The 5000-nt window shown below is 42.5% G+C and overlaps 1 protein-coding gene across 1 annotated transcript in view; it reads left to right on the top strand.

Annotated features, from left to right (window-relative positions):
- brinp1 (bone morphogenetic protein/retinoic acid inducible neural-specific 1) overlaps positions 1 to 5000 on the top strand; it is a 211518-nt gene that overhangs the window by 42680 nt on the left and 163838 nt on the right. The window lies entirely within an intron of this gene.

Genomic DNA, 5000 nt, shown 5'->3' with positions numbered 1-5000 from the left:
GATCTATACAGTCTTTAAATCTATATGTGATCTCGTTTTGTTTTTCATATTTTCTTTTTGAAACTGCAAATGTAAACGTGAATCTTTAAATGCTTCTTAGGCGTTAGATTCCTAGAGGCCCTAGGAACAGCTCTTTAAAAGCACCATCTCATGAAGAGCAATGCTCTCCCTAAGGGATACATCCCACCGCATCGATATTATTCAACCTTTTACAAACACTCTCTGCTTGAAGAAATTATTAATTAAGTAGATATGTGAATGCCATACCATGTCTGCAGTTATGATTCTCAGATGTGCTTAACCCTTCCAGCATCCACCATACAGTAGTCCTGTAAAGCACGCTTGTTATAGTGCATTCATAAGGTTAATAGCTGTGCGTTGTAAATGTCACTTAAATGTGCTGGGAAATTGTCTTGCCTTAAGGTTAAACCTGGAATTTCAACACATCGTGACATCAAAGGACTTACAGTGAAGAACTGATTAAGTCAGCTTTTTTTTCAGCTGAAAATATACCAGAGATCAGAACGGAAGGCAGAACAATGTATCAAACAAAATTTGAGGTCAAGTCATGTAAATAATTGTGTTTACCGAGAGTGCTTGTATGTTTTTTGCAGATCATTGCAATTTTCCATCTTATTTGGGTCTAACGTGAAGACTTCCATGTAAAAGTGGTTCTAAAATCAAAAAGGTTGTTCAAGCTGCACCGTCTGTATACAGAACAGTAATTACTGTTGCTGTTGACTTCAAGATGAAAACAGAAATTAAATTCTTAGAAGCATTTTGTTTACTAGATATTGTCATGTTCTATGTGACATTGGATAGTGTGTATATCTCTGTTTTTTTTCCCTTGGGGCAGCAAAATCAAACATGCTCTAAAATACTTGGCTGACCTTCAGTGAAAAATTGTTTGTGCCAACAACACTGTTGTCCTCATCTTACTCCTTCTCATCCCTCTTCCAAAATAAAGTTTACTTTTTGAGCAAGGGGTTGCTTAAAACATGTGGAATAAACCACTGCCAAATGGTTAAAGCAGGGGTTCCCAAACTTTACCATGAGAGGGCCCCCATATACCAGTAGATTCCAGCCTAGACGTGCCACACTATTTTTTTCTGTGCACCCGGTTTCACAACTCGATGAAGTTGGAGCATTCCTAAACCCATTCAAGTACTACAGAAATCACAATACATAGATAGGCCAATTGTAAAGAAGAATGGGAACTGAGCTTGTTTAGCTTAGTTATGGATACACCATAACTAAGCTAAGAAATCCAGTTCCCATTCTTCTTTGGCTACTGAAGTTATTAAGTTTATTAAATTATTCTTTTATTTTGATATATTTTTCCTGCAAACCTGCCACGGCCCACCTGGCATCCCCTCGCGGCCCCCCAGGGGTCCCCGGCCCCCACTTTGAAAACCACTGGGTTAGAGGTTCAACAAGAGGCAATGAGACGTCATCAGACGAAAGTTTACATTAGAAATGGATGTTTCTAACACTGACTTTCAATAAGTCAAACAAATACCATAAAACTTGGCTGTTTGTTAATAAGTCACATTATGGCATTTAGTCACTGGCAAGTACTGCTGCAGTAGGCCTACAGACCACATCATAGAAGAGGAATCTGTCTGATACAAACTCTAATCAGAGGGAAAGGTGTCCAAAGAAGCTGTTAGTGGCTCTTGGGCATAAATCTAGAAGCGCTATACTGATGACATCAAGGCCTCAACAGCTGTCCCTAGTTTCAAATGCAGACTGAAAGTCTAGGATTTTCCATAAATCAGAATTAATGCCTCCGTTGTTCTATCTGTCTGGATTTTCTTCAAGTTTAGTTTTCTCTGTCTAATATTTTAGTCCCTTTACTTAAATTGCTACTCCCTACAGAGACATGAGTTTCAGCGTTCTTGGTTGATTGGTTGACTGTCTATGACCAGAACAAGGCTATGCATAGTGGTATGACATGCGAATACGGTTTCTGTGCGCCTTTTTGAATATATACAATTTGTTGGGTGCGCTCATCTCTTACACGGCTTGTACTTGCATGAACCCAGCATTTTATTTTAATACCCGGAGCATCTTTTACCGTCTTCCAGTACTTCCTGTGTTCTATCTCCCACTTTCATTTTTGTTTTTGGACTGCTACATTCCTAAGGCGCTTATATCCACCACTGTCTCTGAACTGCAACCCGGTACATAAACCTCCCTCTCACCTCATCCTGGTATCTTTCAAGTCCTCCGTTGCCCCGCACCGCGCCGCGCCTGTCTTACCTGCAATGACTTCCCAGCTTATGCAACATCATAACTACGGATCCAGGGCCCGCTGACTGCTTTTACCGGGCCCGGGACAAAAACAATCTGTAATGCTCCCCCACTCAATACATACCATTTAAATGAGCACCCTTTTGAGCACAACCCCTCCATGGGCCTGGGACAATTGACCCCTTTGCCCTCCCCCTCTGTCAACTTCCCTGTAACCCTCATATCCTTTCTCCGTTCGCTGTCGTATAGCTTAGCCTTTTCCTGTGATGTGATGCATTGTTATCCTCTGACAGCCAGCCTCAAATTAGTCGGAGCTAATTATCTTAAAGGAGACCTCATTAGATTATACTGCCATGAATTTGTCATTGCTACTGCAGTGTAGGTGAGGCCAACCCCCCTGCAATGAGGGTAGTGGTGGCAGGCGGGGGGTACAGTTTGTGTGTGTGCGTGTGTGCGTGCGTGCGTGCGTGCGTGCATGTGTGCGTGCGTGAGTGGGTGGGTAGGGGGGGCACCAAATGCCTTTGAGCTCTCAATTACCTAACTGGAGTAGACAGGCAAACACTGACTGTGGAGCAGTCTGTAATTTGTCTGTGTGTTGCTGTCTTGAACGTGGATGTGATGATAGCTGATGTGCCCAGCGCAGTGCTGCTTTGCTGCGCTTCACTAGTGGTACACTCAAAGCAATAACGACGCAAGACGGTGCAAGCGAGCAGCCATTGTTGCGAGCACTGCGCACACTGGGTGTGAAGGTCTGTTGACAGTTGAGAATTGCATTTGACGTAAGCTGAGGAAACCATTGCACACGTCCCCGTTGAGCCAATAGGAAACACTAAACAAAGCTTTGATTTCTCTCTTGCGTCTTAAAACTAGTGTTTCTTCTAGGGCTTCCTATAGGAGTGGGCATTGAAATCAAAGAATGTGTTTCTTTCTATTCTGAGAAAAAGGAAAAATCCAGCTGGAATTGCTTGCTTGTGTTTGTAAGACTCTCTGTCATTTGGTGTCCATTCATTAATAAGGCATGAAAGGGAGAAAGCGTGTGAGACGAAAGCAAGAGTGAGAGAGTGGGGGTTTTCGTCTACAGTAAAACGCTAATTTAATAGCGTAGCTTAGAAAGGCCGTTTTTCAGCCAGGGGGCCTGGCTTCTTAAGTGTAATTACTGATGAAAATGGCCGCCTTATCTTAGCACAGAGACATGAATCCAGGGGAAAGTGGATAATAATGTTCTGTTGGTGACACAGTTGTTTGACTGAGACTGTTTTCGCTTTGACATCCAGCCGTGTCTGCACACACACTGTGTGTGTGCGTGCGTGCGTGTGTGTGTGTGTGTATGAGAGTGTGTGTGTGTGTGTCGTGTGTGTGTCGTGTGTGTGTGTACTGTATTTCTTTGTGTGTATTATTGGTTTTTCTCATTTTTTATTGTGCATGTCACTGGATTATATGAAGCAAAAAAAAAAGAGTACAGAAAAATGACCCCGAACAGGCCTGACAACAGCTGTTTATTTATAGCTGTTTTCGGGCTGTATCAGACACACTCTGTTCCCTAGTTCATACAGGGAGAAAATGCAGACTCAGACAGGATTTTTTATTTTATTTATCTTTTTTTTTAAGACAAAGCCTTTGAAATTGGCCAAGAGGTCTAATTAGAATGTTCATTTTCCTTCATAAACAACCAACACAATCCATCTAGTAACACGGTAATGACAACAGGGAACAGAAATTACCTTTGATTCATGAATGTGACGAATACTAATCTTTTGGATGCTTAGGGTAGATTAATGTCTGTCTTTTGAACAATGATGTAACTTGTTTTTCAAAATGTATACTGTTTTTTTTGCACAATTCAAGTGTGTGTGTGTGTGTGTGTGTGTGTTTGTTGTCTGATTTGTATATCTGTACAGAATAGTTAGACTGTGCAAATGTTAAGTTAACCACTTTGGCAAACACATTTTTCATATTGATTGTATAATAGCACAGAGAGAGAGAGAGAGAGAGAGAGAGAGAGAGAGAGAGAGAGAGAGAGAGAGAGAGAGAGATATATCGCTCTAAAGCTCTTGTGCTTTAGCAACCTGGTGTCACAACGTATCGCGCGGCAGCTTCCTAACCTTGTCTGGGCGTATCACAACAGCAATTAGTCTGCATAAACACCCGAGCGGAGCTGAGCGGTCGCAGCCAGCAGTAATAGATTTCCATCTGTGAAAAGGGCAACTGCCCTCGTTAGGAGGCAGACCCGGCTCTGGCCGTGGTGTAGGGCCAAAGTGCCCCAGAAAAGGGTAAACAGCTGGGGGTGGGATGGGAAGGTGGATGGGGTGGAGTAAGGGTTGGGATAAAAGAATGCATTTTATTTACAGAAGTGTACAAAAAACAACAAACACACAGTGACGATCAAGCAAACAAAAAATACATTTCATAAAGGAATATTTTCACATTTTCGCATTTTAGGCAAAATCAATGTGACCACAGTATGACTTCTATAATGGAAATCAGTCTTAATATATTTTTTTTGCCTTCCCTTTGTCCTTTCTTTCCTCTGTATTTCTCCATATCTCTCTCTCTCTCTCTCTCTCTCTCTCTCTCTCTCTGTGTCTCTTGCTCCCTCCCTCTCACTCCCTCTCTCTCTCTCTCTCTCTCTATCTCTCGCTCCCTCCCTCTCTCGCGCGCGCTCTCTCTCTCTCTCTCTCTCCACCTCTCTCTCTCTCTCTCTCTCTCTCTCTCTCTCTCTCTCTCCATCTCTCTCTCTCCATCCCTCC

Source organism: Engraulis encrasicolus, chromosome 11 (assembly GCF_034702125.1).
Source record: "Engraulis encrasicolus isolate BLACKSEA-1 chromosome 11, IST_EnEncr_1.0, whole genome shotgun sequence".
NCBI lineage: Eukaryota > Metazoa > Chordata > Actinopteri > Clupeiformes > Engraulidae > Engraulis > Engraulis encrasicolus.
The sequence above is the reverse complement of the archived record's forward strand: the minus strand, read 5'-3'. Positions and strand labels throughout refer to the sequence as shown.